Source organism: Falco punctatus, assembly GCF_963210335.1.
Source record: "Falco punctatus genome assembly, chromosome: 3".
In the NCBI taxonomy this organism is placed as follows: Eukaryota; Metazoa; Chordata; class Aves; order Falconiformes; family Falconidae; genus Falco; species Falco punctatus.
The window spans coordinates 94,883,181-94,902,037 of NC_137582.1; the positions used below are offsets into that span (position 1 = coordinate 94,883,181).

The 18,857-nt window shown below is 37.1% G+C and overlaps 1 long non-coding RNA gene across 1 annotated transcript; it reads left to right on the forward strand.

Moving 5' to 3' along the window:
- The first annotated feature begins 197 nt into the window (after positions 1–197).
- On the forward strand, positions 198–17,032 carry LOC308061173. The gene is made up of 2 exons (XR_013927110.1): positions 198–2,960; positions 4,093–17,032. It is a non-coding gene; the product is annotated as an uncharacterized lncRNA (long non-coding RNA).
- The last annotated feature ends 1,825 nt before the right edge of the window (positions 17,033–18,857 follow it).

Consider the following 18,857-nt stretch of genomic DNA (forward strand, 5'->3'; position numbering starts at 1 on the left):
TGTATATCTGTGGTCATATGTTTAGCATTCAAAAGGGTATCTCAAATAGTAATAATTGCCATATTATTTTGCATTTTCTAAAATCTCTTTCATCTGTGTTTTTTATTCATTGTTTATGGGGAAAGCATGTTGATTGAATGTAAGATTAAAAAAAAGCTTTGGCAAACTCACTATCTGTCTGTTTTCTTCACCAGGAAAAGAGCATTGAGTAAATAGTGGAGTTGCAGGTGATGTCTATCTACAAGGTGGGATTCAGTCCTTAAGAAGTATCCTTGCAATTAGCTGTAGGGTGCTGTCTTGGAAGTGTAACGTAGAAGCTCTTGTTTCATTATCTCTGTGGCTAGAGATACCTATGTTGTCCCAGCTACTGGCCATTTGTCAGGGTAATTTCATTTGGTCTGCCTGATTTGCTCTATATTACTGCTGGATATATTTTTTTAACGCTTGTTAACTTGATTTGTGTTTTGCAGGTGTATCTGCATTTTACAGTTATCTCGCATTTTCAACTCTATAGAGTTTTTATCATGTTAGGGGCGGTAGTCAAAAGAGAAAGGATGAAATTAAAGTGATCATATCAAAGCACAGTCAAATGTCCTTTGTATCACCAAACAGACTCTTTCAGAAAAAAGCAGTAGTATGGAATAAGAAAGTTGTGATGGTACCTTAATAATTATGCCATATTTCTCATCTAGAAATTCTCCCTGTATCTTTATTTTAATTTGTTTTCCAGATATGAAGAAGTATTTGCAGCCTGCTCTTCCGTTGAGAAGAGACAAAGGAACATGAGGTGTCTTTCACTGCCAGAGTCTAAACTGTCAAGCTTCAGAAATGGATGTCACCTTCTAGGTGCCTTTCCAAATATACATTGAGTCTTCATTCATTCTCCAGTGTTGGCTTTGTTGTCTCATCGTGCCCTCTTAGAATTTAACAAAACACATGTGTTCTTACACAAGGAATCCTAAAAAAATTTAGGGTTTTAAAGCTTTTCAGCCTTGAGTGCCTTATGACCTGAAGGCGTAATAAGCTGCTAAAAGATGTTGTTGCTATATAACTAGGAGTACCAGTTATTTTTTTAATAAACTCATGAAAATCTGAACTGAGGAAAAACTAGTGAACTTTCTCCATTTATTGAGAAGGTGGTGCTGCATTTACTGTGTTATTTGCAAAACATACAATTAGATGTTTTAATTTCTAGCATAGTTAACAATCTTTCAATATTTTAACTACTGAATTAGAACAATATTTTTATTAATTGCTCAAGATTGCAGATGAGATTTTCTCCTAATACCATGATTATATTTTCTTTCTTTCTCCGCTGTTTGACTATTGACTGTTTAGTAACTCAATGTCTGTTCCCAGTGCTTTACATGGAGGTGAAATTGGGATGGGTGTGTTTAACTACGCAAGATTTGTTACAAGTCTATGAAAAAGTATGAAATGGGTGAATTTCTTCAGTATGATGTGGTTTTTTTAGCAATGTCAAACCCATGAGTAGCATAATGAGGGTGCTTTGTCTGGCCTTGAAGGAATCATGTGGTAAAGGCAGTCCTTGTCCACTATAAAGTGGGTACAGAGTTTTCTCTTTTCTAGCAGCGTGTCTGAAGAATTGGGAATTTTAGAGGATGGATTTGGGTCTTGTACAAACCAGAAACGCCTTAAGTACTCATTGTGGGATAGTATATGTTGTCATCTGAGATGCAGCTCTAGGAGCAGGAAGATGCAACAAAGAACTTTTTGCTCTATTTAATTTTCCTCATCCTATTGTGCTATGTGAGCCCATTATGTATTTACATACATGCACAAAAATCTGGCAATCTGTATCACCCATGATACATGGAATTGAGGGTTGAATGTGAAATTTTAAACAAATTTCAGTTGCCAAGTCATAACCAACTGTAGATGGTCTGAACCACATAAGAAGGTTTTATATACACTGATTCAACAAAGTGTGCTCTCCAGTTTTCTGGATCCTTTGTGTGTTTAAATGTAACTAAACAATCTCATTATGGTTGTTTTACTGTTGAATCTACTGCTTAATATTTTTTTTCCCAAATTACCTTCAATATTGATGAAAACATCAACAACTTGCCAGTAAAATCCTGAAAATATTTACATCTTGATTTTTTTTTTTTGAGATGATAGCGTAACCTTCCAAGCATATTCTCCACAATTTCCTCAACAGAAATTGTATGTATATGTGTGGTTGCATGTTTTGTTCTTTATTTGGAATCTTTCTAATGCAATCGATACATTACAGCTGCTGAAGCCCTAATAAAAATATTGTGTGTTGTAATACATGAGATAAATCTGAGACTTAGCAAAACTGAGCCTTCTCATCATTATTATTTTTTTTTTTAATCCTGGAAATGTGCTAAAGTTGGATTACACTTTGATAGTAGGCATAAGAAATACATGAATATTACAACTCATCATCGAATGCACATAAAACTCATAAAAATGCTGTCTGTTTTGATTGTCTTCAGCTTCAATATTAGAAGTCTACTTAAACAGAAAACTCACAGTGGAACCTAACTGAAAAGGTGACATGTAGATTGAAATGAGAGAAAATATTTGTACTGAAATCTCGTAAGCTTTACCACTGTGTTTTCCCTAACAAACAAAAAGTGTATTCGCTTTTTGAGGATCGTACTGTGGGTTTCTAATAGCATGTGACTCCTTTGTCATAATCTCTTCATCTAATAATTCCTGTGTATCACTTTTTTCCCCTTATCATTCACTGTGTGTTAATTTATGTTTTGATTTCAGTGTCCTTGACCCAAAACTGTCAGGCCAGGATGATACTCTCATCTGCAGCAGATTGTGAACTATTAATTCTCTCTTCCTTGATGTACAGTAGTGTGCCCTATGCAGACGCGACTCCTCCCTGGAAGCTTGTGGTTTCCAGTTTTTGAGGGTCCCCGAGCCTGTCACGGATGTTCTGTTCTGAAGCAGGATCTCAGGTGCGTGGAGTGGGTTTGTCTGCAGCGCAGCCTCAGTGTCAGGAACATAAGGCATCTCCATGCTGCGTCTCACCAATGATGTGTCTGGCCTGGTATCTCCCTTTCAACAGTGACAGTTACCAGAGGCAAATGCAAGAAACTTCAAGTGGCTATTTGGAAATAATCTGTCCATGGTGTGGAAATTTCTTTTTAGTCACTGTAATTTGCCAGTTGATTTGTTTGCAGAATTGCACATCTTTTCTAGGTGGCTTGGCACCTATTCATCTTTGTGGCATCTTTCTTATTATTCTGAGTGAGTTTTTACTGTCTTTTACATTTTTTTAATATGTAACATATTCTGTTACATTTTTTTAAAAAAATCCTTCCAGTGATAGGTAAGCACATGCCTAATTAATTTGATAAAGGAATTTGGAATGTTAGAGGAGGAGCAGGTTGCTTTTGAGGTTGTCTGGTTGTTTGCACCTCAGTATCACCTTACAGATTTTCTCATCAATAATTTAAGGAAATGGAATTTCTTAAGTAGAAGAGAAATTTTAGGATGCTTCCATCTGTGAGCATGTGTATGTTTGTGCAAATGTCTGGATATGTATGCAAGTGTTCTTTTGTATCTTTTGTGCCTGTGCCTGTGTGTACAAGTGAAGTAATTTTCAGGCTGAAGGACTGAAACTCAAATATGTGGGTGGGGGAAAGGAAGGGTTGAATTTGAAATTTCAATGGAAATCAAGTTCTAATTTATGGTGGCTGTGATTATGCTGTAATTTTTCCCTTTTCTTTAACAATTAAAATACTTCCAAGAGAGCAGATTAAAACATAATAACAGTTAGCAGGAATACAGGATGGTGGAGAAAGGACAGGAAAATATATTTACATGGGAGCTGTGCATGCTTCTTGAGTTGTCTTTACTGTGGTATCTACCCACTCACTCAGCAAAGGCTGCATCTGTTTCTGGTCAGTTTTGGATGGGTCTAGAGGGAGAATCAAGGGGGTTGTGTAGGTATGACATGGACATTGGTAGCTAGCTGTCTGTACTGTTCAGTGCTTTAACTGGTGTCACCCATGGGGTTGAAGTCAGTGTTGCTTTAATTCCTGTGAGGCTGCTTTAACTCACTTGACAAGTCTCTCTCCCCCACAGCTGTTCCGACCGTACCATTTCTTCATGAAGTACCACTGAGTAATATGTGCTGTCTTACCTTTTGAAAATGGCTGATTCAAATCTCACGCTGTCGTGACCTCAAGAGGATCTACTTCAGCAATGCTACCTATCGTCTGATAACGTAAAACCAGAAAACAAATAATTGTGTAGCCCTGCTGCTTGAAAACATGCATTGTTAATAGCAAATGCCAGATAGATTAACTGAGCATACTGTTGTACAAGAACGTGGGTCTTCCTCTCTTTTTTTTCCAGTTGCAGGGTTAGGTTGATTAAATGGACAGCAAATGGTGCCGTTAGAGATTCTAAATAACCCTTGTTCTACCGATGTGCTAGAAGAGAAACTATCCACCTTAAAATCCAGTACTGAGGGCACTGTTTCTAACGGATGGAAAGACACCTGGATCCACTATCATATCTTGTTGGCCAACTCATAAAATGAAATGGATATGTTCATATGTAGGTGTACCAGTGGTAGATGTCTCTGTAACATGCATACTCTACTTACTGATAGATGGTGCTTGAAGCTGGTCTCAGAGTTCAGATTCATAATGTGATTAACAGACTGCCTTTCTTTTCAGCGTCCAGCATCGTAATTTCAGGTATTTCCAGAACATTTTGTAATCTCCCTGGTGATGGTCCTGAATGAAGAGGCGACAGGAACTGTGACCAGTTCCAATTAGGCATTTTTTCTGAAGTTTTTTTTTCTTATTAAACATATGAATACTGAGTTTCCAACTGACTGGAAGTTTGTGTTGCCTGTAACTATTCAGAGTGGCAAATATTTCGACTGAGATTGCAGGTAATGGATTTCCACCGCGCTTCTAATATGGTGGCCATGACAGAGAGAACACAAGAGCATCAAGAGCTTTGAAAAACTAAATTGACCCTATCTGTCATGAGACTGCAGCCTTCCTGCTATTTGAGAAAATCACATTCCCCTTAACCCATCAGATATTCAGTGATATTGATGGTATCTTGAATAACAAAGCATAGCAAGTACAGATTTCTTTTATAGCTATAGAAAATAAATGAAATAATCTTTTATATTATACTACAGTATTATTTCCTGTGTCCTATTTATGTAAAAATGGGACCGCTTGTGTTGTTGATTAGTACGGCAGAGGCAGATCATATGTCCCATTAATTTATTATTGGAAACTCATCTCTTAGAGTAAAAATAAAAGGAGCCACAAAATTTGATGCTGGCTTTTCACTGGCTAGCTCGAAGTTTAAATATGTATATAGAAGTAGTTTTGTACAGGCTTAGTGAAATCAGTTTTATTTCTTAACTTCCATGCTTCAATGATAAAATTCAGCTTTACTAGAAGAAAATCTTATAATCATTTTCACATTTGCTATGCATTAGTCTCCTCTTCTCTCCCCCTCTTTCTTTTTTTTTAAATAAATAGTACTTTGCAACAAATTGATTTTGCTAGATAGTGCATTGATCATGCACCTTGCCTGGGGACAGAATATAGCTTCAAAAACAATAATAACTAAGACAATCATCTAATTTTACTGAAATAATACTGAAAATGTACACCCAATGAAATAATCTCTGAGACTACTTTAGGTGCATTTGTGCTTGTACTTTATCCTCAGTGACACAGTAATCTACTAAAGTTCTTCTCTCGATTTTTCTCTTTGCAATCTGGAAGAACAGATTCACCAGTGATTGTGCTCATTTATAAAAGCATCCAAAACAAAATTGAACCCCAAGGCTGATAAACTATAAAGATGCTGATCAGATCTGAGCAGAATGGACGGGATGCTTTGGGGCTTGCTCAGCTAAAGACGGCTCTACAAGACTGATGGCTTTATATACACAATTACAAACACTATAGCTTTGTCGAATGAATGGGAAATCATAAAATATGTTGCTTGCCCTTTATTAAGTAAAGAATGGTATTTTGTAAAATACTTGCAAAGATTTACTAAATTTCTGTAATTTAATTCCTGTCACTGTATTTTCTTTCTTTGTAGAAAACTTAATCATTTGGAAAGAACAATCCAATAGAGTAAACCTTCTAGTCCTGAAGAACAAGCGGCTAATTGATTTTGTTTATCAATATATATCAAGTGGGTGCACAGTGTCTGCTTCATATAAAATTCATTCGTTTACACTAGCTGTGTCATAATAATGGTTAAAAAATTAATTCTCACTAAAATTCTTCTCTAAAGGAGATGCTGAATCTAAGAGTCCTCTACAAATGAGGTACTTATTGGAAATCATAAGATGACAAATGCAACAGGACAAAGATTAAAAACTGGTGATTCTAAGTGATGTTTCCTGATATCATAAACAAGCTTTGGCTTTGTGATGACATGAAACAAAGCTGCAATGTGGTTACTCATCCAGGCTCTGTAGTGACTTTCGAAATCAAAGTGTGTAAAGCAGAACAACTTAAACATTTTAACAGTCTTAAAGCTCATGCGTTTCCTAAAGACTGTTCCATTTTCTTTCATATTCAAGTGTATTAGTCAATGGATGTCTGAGTCTCTTGAAAGTCACATTTAGGGAAGAACCACGTGCTACCATGAAGCCATGCTGTTTTAATCTTGGAATATACACCTGGGGGAGGAGATGAGAGTGAGAAAAAAATGAAAATAAGAAGAAGCCATTAGAAGTTATCTATGTAGACTGTAAAAAGGAAGAGCATCCCCTGAGCTGAACAGAAAGCTTAGACATACTAAAGTGAGAAGCATTTCTGGTGAGAGGACCTACATGTTAGATCAAGTCAAAGTTTGTTTGTTTTCACATTAGGATGAATATTATGTAACCCTTGAAATTTAGTGTTTTAATTACTTGTGATTTTACAACTAAAATTTATATTGTATCAGTAGTCAAGTTTCAAAAAATCTGTTTAACTTGCAAAAGCGGGACTAAATACCAATTTTCTTTCTTTTTTAACTGGCATTTTTGGGATCATATTGGTTTCTTACAAGCCCTATTCTGTCTGTGCCCATCTTATATTCAAGGTATGACTATACTACAGTCATAGATGTGATTATGACCATCAAGTAAAAGAGCTGAGAAGTAGGCTAAATTACATTCAGCTGCCACAGCTGCTTGGACACACTAGCTCCGTAATTTTGTGATTGCAGATCAAAAAAGATACAGATGCAATTGAAGAGGTTCTATCATCTTACTCCAGCTCCACAGTTCTCCAAAGTGGTTCTCCAAAGGCAGAGCTGGTGCAAGACAGTGAAAAGGATTCCTGTACCATGGAAGCATGTAGCGCTGTGGTTAGTAACAATAAGGACCTCACGTTGTGGGATAACGTGCCTGTGTCATGTTTAGGCAACAGAGAAAGAAAAGGCCTCTGGTGATTCAGAGCAACGAGGCTGGTCTGAATTATCTTCTGAGGGGGATTATCTTTCTCCATTAGTATGCAAGGAAATTAGTTTTATAATTTGTGCACTGGAATTAGATGGTGTGAATGCTCCCCTCTTTCCCTTCCATATCCTGGATAATCTTTTAAATTCTGCTTTATGTCTTCTGGTTGTGAGAGTGGTGGCCTGTTGCTGCTAGGGAAATCCAACTAACATCTGTCAAGATATATTTTTTTGGTGGGGGAGGAGGGGCAGGTGGCATTGGGTTTTTCTTGATATGTGTTTGGAGAACTTTTGCCTGGTGGGAGAAAAAAAGAATCTTTTTAGACTGGTTTAGCTTAGACTTTTTATATAAAATGCTCTCCTCTTTCTTTTCTTCCATGAAACATTCCTTTAAATGCGCTGTTAATGACTTGTATTGTTAGAGATTTGAAAATTTTGAGGCATAAGCTAAAACTAGTAGCTACACTGTGTACATGAGGAAAAACCGGTGTGGGAAGGGATTTTTTTCAATGCCAGACATAGCACTGTCCTTCAGATTGACGTACATCTTTCATGCACAATGACAGCACACTGAGTAAAAGAAATAACAGACTGGCCAGCAGTATACTTAATGCAATGAAACAGACTATTTGGCTCTTGATTATTGTTTTTTTCCCCCCTGTTTTTCCAGCTGTATGATACCATGTGTAAAGATAGTATACTTGCTATGCAAAGCTAAATCTCTCATTAGTGGTAATTTTTTTTTTTACTGGCTGCTATGAAATTTCTGTTGATGTAAAATTGAGATACCTTTATTTTTAAAAATGTGAGCTAAAAGCAGCAGCTGGTTGTTGCTGATTTTACTCAAACGTTTTTTTTTCTCAACCCAATAGGAGCAATACCTTCCCCTCTCTTTTTTTTTTTAATGAAGAGAACTGGTTTTAAATGGTATAGGCTAAAGAGTATCTTCATAATGTGTTTGTAATTTTTTTTCTACTGTTCGAGCTTTAATTCATAATTACAAGCTTATTCCAATCTCTGCATTATGGAACCACATTTTAGACCAACAGCTGTTATCTACTTTCACTTGTAGCCTTGGGGTATGCATATTTTAATATTCATTTACTATGTGCCGATAAACTAAATACTTCCTACTGGAAGACTATGAAATTAATCACAGTATCTTAGTTGCTGTTCTGTCTTCCATGCAGCTCATATTTTTTAAAGTTACTATGTTATATAAATTCCTCTCCTCCTCCTCCTCCCTGAAAAAAAGAGGAAGAGGAAAGGTTATTGCAAAATATACAAACAGAACAAGTTGATTAAATCTGTGATAATTAGAAAATAGAGAGGAATGTAGTGTAGTCATTCAAATGACACAACCTTCTCTCTTGTTCCTGTATCTTGCATAAAGCTAGTATAAACCTTGCCACATTGCCTCCAGCAATATTTTAATAGCTGGCTTTGTATTTGAAGGTTGTGGTTTTAACTGTTATTTAAATAGTATTAGGTCCTCATATGCATATAGTATAGCCTAAGGATAGATATTTTCCAATCTTCCAGGCACAATCACAACTCCATCTTTGTGTTAAAAGTATAAAACATGTGGCAACTTTGGAGATGAAATTCAGTGAATAGGGAGGAAATAAAAGTCATGAAACCCATTAAAGTTTAAGGCTGTTTTTTGTGCAGAAATGGATAAAGAATTGGTGAAAAGCTGTAGAAGGGCATAAAAATAATTACTTCAAGGATGAGTTTGGTGGTAGAAAGTAATAACGTCAAGGCTGGAGATGTTTAGGCAGATTTCTCATATGTGTATATTTCTGGACTGATGTCCTCTTCCGACAAATTACAGCTCAAGGGCAACACTAATGTACCTGCTTCTGCTCATGTCAGAAGCAGTGGAGAATTTTACTACAGAGTTTGGTGGGAGCAGTGTAATCCCAAATCCTTATGGGATATAACATCTGTATTTTGAGTGATTGAGTTCTGGGATGCGCTGTTGCCCACCCTGGTACCTGAGTATGCCCCAGGAGTGAGTACAAGCACACATCAGGCTAGATTCGGTAATTCATTTTAGAAGCATGAATTAGACACTGCCATCTGAAATCACAGACTTCCAGAATGTTCTTGTTCAGCTGTTGGCTAGGACCACGCATGTTTAAACTTGCAAGGTACCTTCCCACAGTTGTTCTGGTGTCCCAAGTGCACTAGCCGTCATCTTCCACACGCGCTGAGTACTAGGGCCGTTTTGATGAGGTCAGTGCATACCCCTTAAACTAAGTCCATTTGGGATGCAGAAACTGGTTCTTTCTTAACATAGGTCCCTGGAAGAGAGATACCATCAGGTGTGTTATGAGCATGCTGGATGCACTGGCATTTTGCATTAAACAGTCCTTGAGAGAACACCTGGAATTCCGGCCCGGTCACCCCCACTTAGATGCAGTTACTGGGCAGTTACTGTCTCTGAGCCAATGAATCTGGATTTCTACCAGTCCAGTTTCATAGCCTCAAAAGCGAAGACAGAGAAGTCCTTATTTGAGAACAGGATGTATTTTGATGTTGAAAATACTCTCTGGAGACGTGGTTTTGAAATCCCTCAAGCTAAGGGGAGTGCTTTTGAAAAAGACTTTTTCATTTCCCAGCGAAGCCTGTGCTAATCAAAAGGTGAACATCAGCACTCACGTGTTCTGCTTGCTTCACAGAGAGAGGAGTGAAAGGATCCTGTCCTCTGCAGAGTACCCATCCTGGCAGAGCCAGATTGCCTGGGATGTCTGTGCTTTGAAAAGTAATAGAATAAGAATTCTGACACACCCTCATTCTTAGTGTATCTTAAGTAGTCTCCAGTTCCTTACTGAGTGTGGATGTTCTCTTCAGTTTCATCTTGAAGTACCTTAACATGAATTTACTATACTTCTTCTGGCCCTTGAAACATTCTGAGATACAGAGCTGACTGCATTTAGCTTCCTGTGATCGGGCAAATCAAACTGGATGAAAAATAGTGCTTTATTATGTTGATATTTTAATATCTTGAGGAGGAGCACATCATTATATTTGTAATCAAATTAAGATATAAAATTACATCTAATCTGAAATTTGTATCTCTCTTTAATTGCCCTCGTAAAATACGTAATAGCCTACAAACTGCAGTTCACCTTCACAAGTTCACTGATGTCCTTCATACCTCCTGTGAAATGCCTAGCACGCTTCTGAAGGCTAAAAAAGAGTAAAGAAAATTGAGTATCAATTGCACCTTTTTTGGTGGTGAAAGAAAATTGTCCTGAGCTGTAAAAATGTGAACCCCATAAAATTATGTCCTAAACATCAAAATGTTGCAATGAAAAAAGTATAAACTAAGTCCCAATGTGGATCAAACATTACTCAAGCTGCCGGAAATTGAACAGACGGCAGGCCATCGACGTTTTGTCTTGGCAGAATCTTAAGACTTTATAAAGCACAAATACTATTTGCAAATGAATGGAAAGTTGTTTTTTTCCTTTGCACGAATTGATACAAAGCACTCTTTTTGGCTGAAATATATCAAAACAGAGGTAAAAAGTGGAACATCAGTCCTTGGAGGACATTACCTAGAGGTCTGGTTTTGTTCTGAAATGTTATGACAGTAGCAAAATTACTTGGAAGTGAAAAGGTCTGTGGGTCTTGCTTTGGTGCTGCGCTGCATCTGCGCAAAATGCTAAAGTGCTGCAGGAGCGCTGGCGTACAGCTGCCGTGTTTTGTATTTGCTTTTGCCCGTGAGTGCTATTAGGTTTCCCGTGGTGGGTCATATTTTGTCATCAAAGCGTAGGCCACTGTTTGATGGGAAATGTAGTTGAAGAGAACAGGGACAGCAGCTTGGATGTTGGACTGTGGCAGGTGCAGGCTGGTGGCTAACAAAGCCAGAACAGAATGCTATGGTTCAGTTCAGCAAACCAAAATGTTTTAGTTCACAATAGCACTAACTTGAAATACAGTGCTTTGTTTTGCTTTCATGACTGAAAATACCTGTGGTAAAACTAAGATGTTTCTGTAGCAAATTGCAGCCTCTTGAGTAAATCCTCCTTGTTGAAAAATGATAGATGCAAGGAGCTTTGTTCTGTATAATTGCATGTCTGTTTCTTGCTGTAATTCTGTGAAAGTTAAAGAGACTACTGAAGTGAATATTTGCATGATTGTTACATGATTTAAGACTAATCAGGTCAGTAATGAAGGCATCATTTGCATCAGTCTCTGATGTCATAGTCAGCTGTGTATCATTACATCCTCCTCAAAGAGGAGACTTCCATCTGTTTTAAGGAATATTTATATTGTCGCACAGTTGTTTTCAAAGTTCTTTGATTTTCAGATCTCTATAAACATTTCCAAGTGAATGAGTGACTGTCCAAACCCCTTTGTAATGAATTTCTTATTATTGATGCTAAGCTCTTTTCTTAATCACTGTAGAACTTGTCTGTGGACCATGTGTAAAAACTGTTGGATTGACCAGTTCCACTTTCATTTAAGGGTGGGTGGGTGGGTGGAAATAATCAGTGGACTTTTTAGAAGAAACAATGGTGGAACATAAGAAACACAGTAACTGTTTTGTGCTTTTACATGTGTTCCTATGAAGAGTTTTGTCGCTTAAACTATTTGGCCAAAGAAAACAAGCATAAAACATAAAGCTTCAGGTAACTATATAAGGTTAGCAAAGAAATGTGAAAGGGTGCTATGAACCAAACCAGATCGCTAAAAGTATCCATTGTTGCCAAAAAAAATCTCATCAGTTGTATTATATGTACATAATTGTGAAATTTTGTTAAGGTTCGTATTCACTTCCAGGCTGTAGGTTCTAGTGTGCTGCAGTATTTTATGACATATATGACATATACATGTGCAGTATGTGTGTTTAAGATAAGGGTGAAAGAAGCGGTACACATTACAGCTGTTGCTGACTCTGTGAAGGACAGGTAAAGCCTTGGTGTGTTAGTGTGCATAGAATGCTTTGTTAGCATTGCAGAACAATGTCCTCATGCTTTAAGTACCTTGACTTCTTTTCTTTGCAAAATAAATCAAATTATTACCATATAAACACATTTATATTGCAGATCATACATGTGTTTATGTATCCTGTACCTGGTAATATTTGCTACCTTATTTTCTTATCCTTCCACTCTGTGGTTCACAGATGCTATTTCAACTGTATCCATTTTCCAGTGTTTTCTGTTGTTTTTAGAAAATATCACCCTCATCCACTCTACCGAAGCTCTTCTCACCAAGAATATTAACCATCATTCCTAGCTAAGTCAAAAAGACTTTTTGTTTTTCTTCCCAGCTGGCATTCCTGCTTTGCTGGCAGTCTTTCAGCATCTTACCCTTCCACCCTGTGCCAGAGAGGCTAGATGATTCTGGAAGGCAACGTTAGCTTATTTTAAGATTGATGGTTAAGTGGACTCTTTAATTTATTTAGACAATTGTTGGTGTCATCAAACCTTAACCATATTGATTACTTGACAAATGGAATTTGTCATCTGGTTTTCGTGACTTGTCTCAGGAGCTGGGTTGTCAAAGTTACAGTCTTTTTTCTATTTCTTGGGTAGAGGATTCTTCTTGGGTTATACAAAAGACTTTTTTTATCTTTGCAGACTTTCTGGAAATATAGTTGTTCATCTCCTCCAGTGTATGAATAATAGTAATAAAAAAATCTCTTCAGCTGTGAGACCATATCTGGTGGGAATGCCTTCATGAATATTTATTTGGGCAAGCCTTTGCTATTCTTAAGCTTTCTGAAAACATTTGTGTGAATGAAATCTTGGTCAGCTGAATTAGTCTAACTGAGAAAATGACAATAATAAAACCAAAAGCAGTGAAACAAACCAGAAAGCTTGCTTTATGAGATTGTTTGCTATTTTGAGGTTCATAATAGAATAATTTTAGTCTTCATATTCTACATCTTTCTAATTTTCTAGCTGCTTCCCCCCCCCCCCCCCCCCCTTGTTTTATGCTGAAAACCAAGGAAGGTAAAAGGAAAGTAAAGAAAACAAAGAAGGAATAAATTTCCCTCTGTGAAATCTATTACCAATTACATCTCGAGATCATATTTCAAGAGAATGTGGGAGGACGAGAGGAATGACATTTTCTAGTTTCACAAAGATGGATAAGTCCTTACTATATGTCAACCCTATCCAGTTCTCATTCCTGATGAAGGACAAAAAATTTAAGTACCCCGATCTTTTGTGCTTCAAGGATCTGCAGGAAAACTAGGAAATTCACACCTCCATGTTCTTTCTGCAGAGTGATGACTTCAAGGAGAAAAATGAATGGTAATCCTTGTCTGGAAGTTCTCAGCTCTAGCATTTCTTGAACTTGCAGGTTCAGATCCTCTTAGCAGTCTTTATTCTCTGGTGCATGTTCTTGTTTATGAGACTTAGTTTATTTCAACTGAAAAGCATCTCTGCAGGAAACCAGTATGAGTAGCATGTTATTGAAAAAAAAAAAGAAGTATAGATTCTTCTGTCTATCTGAAGCCATACGGTTCTCAATTTTCTGTCTAGATTTCATTTCTACCATAGTGTAAAGATTCAGAATGGTATGTGCAGAAAAATAATAAATAATTACACTTTTAAGGAATCTCTCCTAGGCAGAAATGGAAAAAATCAGAGAGAAGAAATGCATACAGAATAATACAAGTGAAATTGTCACATCAAGTGAGGTTTAAGAGATTACTTAGATGATCTTCATGTTACTATAGAATATTATTTTTTTTAAAAAAAAGGGTAGAGCAATAAGCATTAAAGATTACTTTGTTTGTCATTGTGGATACGGCCACAACAGATTCCAGCAGCATTCATAGAGAGCACATGCAAAAATAGGAGACAGAAAAAGTAAAATAATTTAAAAGCCCAGTTACCCTTCTAGAAGGTCAGAACAGGACTGTAGTTTAGGCACTGTGAGAATTGTCTGGAGTCTCTTTCAGGTACGTAGGAACCATGAGAAGACAAACTTCTAATATGGGTGCTACGACTGTCTCCATACTCTTATTGTATTCAAATGAACCTGGCTGACTGAAGAGTATACCACTTTCTTTTTATATTTAAATTCTTAGTTGTGCTCAATTAGTATAAATCTATTTTTCTTTTCTGCCTAGGTACAGTGAGAGGTAGTAAGCTCATAACCAGAAAACTTTTATGCATCTAACATGTTCTTCATAAACACAAGGACTTTTCAACAGCTTAAAACTGCAAATGTGTTAAAGCCTCTTTCTGATTCCCAATTCAGCTTTAGCTAAGTTTTCACAGCAAGCTGCTTTTATTTTTTTGTCCATTTCCAGTTTTAGATATTTGTGGTTTCCTAGGTTAGAATATTGTTTCTTTCCACAAAGGCATAAATTTCTATTTGTGACATAGCAATAATTTCCATGGCAACAAATCATAGTATTATGAAGGTGAGCAAAATCCAACTACAGAAGGCTGCCAGTGGTGGAGATGAAAGCTTGGAAAAAAACCCTCAATAATAACAGGGCTAATAGAAAATTATAGGCAAAGTAAAAAATATTTTGTTTAAATGTTCCCTATTTTAATGTTTGCTGAAGGATAAAACTATTTTTAAGAGGGGTGTTCCAGAGTTGACTGAATTGACTTTACAGGGATTTGGACTAGGTCCTGGCAGAACTCTGATAAAACTAGCTCCTGCATATCTCTGGAAGGTTCTGAATACCTTTTTCTGGCAGCATTTTTATGATGATTCTGTAGGAGCTTTTCATTAATACAGATTCCTGTATTCTAAGTTGGATGTAGTTACATAAGTTTAACCTATAATGTAAGAGTATAGCTTGTATAAATATACCAGATGCTTGCTTAAGATTTTCAGGATGTTTCATCAAGCATATCTTACACCCAGGATCAGTGTTTGTGATAATGCCTGTGATGTTTTTAAAAAGTTTTGCAGTAACTGGTGTAAGTAAAATAATGAAGTGTTTCATCTGTACAATGGGACCTTATGCGCATTAGCTCCAATAGAAACAACTAATTTATGGTATTTTAAAGGTTATTACATCTGCATTAAGTACTGCAGTGCTGTTTATTTTCTTCCATATTGATTTTTAATTATGCTTATGCTGTACATTATTTAAGAGAGGGAGAGGAAGATAAATCCTAATCTTATTAGCACTGATATAAAATGCTTCAAGTTCAATGGCATTTCACTTTGTCCTGTGTCTGATGTGACTGAGAACAGATGTGGGCCCTCTTGGATTAGTTTTTCATCCTTATGACATAGTCATTTCGTTCTGGATTAGATTTTTTTGTTCATATGACATGGGTTTGGAACATGTTGAATTAATCAGAGTAGACAAGGCCAAGCCTATCTGATTATATAATTGCTTCATCTTTTGCACTGCAGTTGCATAGGGCCAAAACCTGAGATCTCTAGTCATTTTGAGTCAGTCCTTTTTAAAACAGTCCTCAGCTGTCTTCTACATTAGTTAATGCAATGGCATTGAAAACAATGCAAATTTGCCTAATAAATAAGGGTGGTTTAAATAGTGAGGTGTCAATCTGCTAGCTGAGTTCAGCCAGTAGATTTTTACTCAGGTAATTAAAACCAGAGGCTGACCATGACCAGAAGAAGCAGGTTTCAGATGTTTGGCTCAATGTTAAGCTTTCCCAAACATTTCTGTGTAACCTTAGTTAAGGTATGTTGTTACTTTGTGCCAGTTTTCCACATAAATTTCTTCTTTAGTTTCCAATCTTTGCTGTAACCTTCTGTGGGAAAAAAAGAAAAACTGTTTTTTACTTCCATTAGGAAGGGCTCAGTGGAATAGGAACATAGTCTTTGGGGATACGGTGGGATTTACCATAGTTCAACCACAATAGCCTAATGGTGCTGAATGGCAATTCATTATTTTCAGTGTATGTATGTATGTACTGGTACTTTAGGGCAAAAAGTCATGCGGTGGCTTCTGTATCTCCATTTCACTAATGGGATGTAAGTCCGTTGCCTTGGTAGATGAGGTTTATGTGACCTTCAGATGGCATAAAACTGTTCGTTAAAGTCAAAATAGTCTCCTTGTACTAAAAGCTGAGCGTTTGACTTAGTTGCCAATTTTCTAAGACTTTCTGAAATTGTTCTTGTGGACTAGCTCCTTTCTTGTTGGTGCATAAAACAACTACAGAGTCACCACAGATGCTATTGTGCATATTGCTTGAGAAAATGTCTTTCATTCTTCATTTGTTCTGGAAAAAGCAACAGCACTACACAGCCCTCATCCCTGTATGTAATAATCACATTGTTTCACTCATTCGTAGCTGGTGACTTTTCTAAATATTTTTGATCAATAGAAAGAAATGTAAAAAATCAGTAGATTGCAGCTTGTAGCTGGAATTGATAGATAGTTTAGGTGGCAGGCTTTGAACTCCCTTGGCAATCAGTAGTTGAAAGAAATTACCTTACTTCCATAGCTAGGATCTTCTGCCAAATTTACACTGTTCACGTCTAAATCTCTTACATATTTTAAAGGATTAAAGTTAAAGATGAGATTAAAAACTTTCCTCTTGGCTTCAAAAAGAGAACAGAATTCTCTGTACAAGCATAACTGACAACCTCCATGAGAAAAAAAAAAAAAAAAGAAAAACATCGAAGATGTTTCCTCATCTCCTTAACCATTTATTTTCCTTTTTTTTTCCCACCTAGATGTCTCACTGAGGTGGCTCTTTACAATATGGTGTTATTAGATCTTATGCAAAGGTTATACTTTATGATTTGACATACAGTATTTTTCTTCCTTTGAACTCTTCTTTGAATCCTTAATTCTGAACAGTGTAGTTAATTCTACATGTTGTGGCAGAATTAATTGTGTTGCCATAACATCACTTTCCCCTAATAAATTTTCCACTGTGGGGATTTCAGCACTTCAAAGATGATACAACATACCTTTTGCTAACCAGATGATAAGGTTTCATCTATGCAATGAAGCCAATGATTATTTTTGAACCAACATATAATTATGAAGACACAGTGAGAGAACTTTCAACATGCTCACAAGTGGCAGAACTAAACGCAAGTAGAAATGTCATGTTGGGGTGGAGGTTCAAAGTTAACATCCAGTCTTCGACTCTGCAGCTGCTATAATTACACAACTCTGTAAATTGGAATCATTTATCCTCTGCCAACTGCAGTAATTAATTTTCTCTTCAGTCAGTGGAGGGGGGATTGATCTTTCCTTTTTGAAAGTCTTTCTCACGCAAATACCATTTTGCTCTTCAATGTTTCCAGTTCTGGAAATTTGTCCTTCTATACAACAGGTATTAAAGAGTGGAGCCGCAGCTTGCTTGCCTGTGTGTTCTTGTCTGTGTGGCAGTGATGAAAACGAAGATCTGAACTGTGGGTTTTTGTCATGGTACTTAGTTACTACCTGATTGTGGAATTGGGGTGGCTTTCTACTAGCAATTGTGACTGGTGCTGTTTACATGCAGACCTTTGGCTGGTTATATTAGTCACTGGAAGACAGATATTTCTTCTATCTAAAGGCGTCTTGAAAATTTTGAAAATTATTCTCATGGTTTGCATCACATTCATAGTGTGTTTCTCCATTTTCACACTGCCCTTATTCTCTAAATAAGTGGCACTTTAGGAAGAAAACTTGGGGGGGAAAAAAGCCATACTCTGAAAGTTAGCAGCTGTATCTCTATAGGTCAATCTTCATTTGGGCTGTAGCTTCTTTATACTCTGGTTGCTGCAGAAGAGCTGTTGCCACATAATTATTGCCTTATAGTGTAGGAGAGATCTCTAGCATACTACAGACTCTGTGTGGTATTTACTGTGTAACTGCTTTGTAGTTAAACGTGGGGGCTGTATGTAGTTGTGAATGACAACATGCTACAGCTCTGCTGGTGGTTCAGTGTTCCTGATGGCCTGAGTGAACCTCCAGTCAGTGACACGGAATGTGTGATGGAGGTTTCTGTTGCTTGTGTCACAATTGAAGCCTTATAGGCAACAGAATTAAGTCAGCAAGAATAGAGTCACCTCTGCTTGCCAAAGGGCTGCTGGCTCCAAATGTGTGACTGGGCAGGAGTCAGGAACTCCAACCAGGAAGGACAAGACATGGCTTTTCCAGATCCTTCACCGTTTTCCTTCCCTTTCAAGGAGAGGCAGAGAAGCTTTTGTTGTCATTACCCATGCTGTGCTTGTCCACAGACAATGTGGAAAGGTTCCGTCTTGTGGCTGTGCACGGAGCCGTTCTCCTGAGCAAGAATTTTCGCAAGTTTTGTTTAGTCTTAAGTACTGTATTCATTTGGCCTGTATGTATTCATACATATTACCTAATACTTTCTGGGCCATTGCAGTAAAGCTGTTGGTATTTTTCTGGTGGCCTGTTGGGTCCTGGTGAATGCTGAGGTGTAAGCTACTCTTAGCTACTCTGAAGCTGCTTCATCATCCCTGATCACTTACGCTAGTGG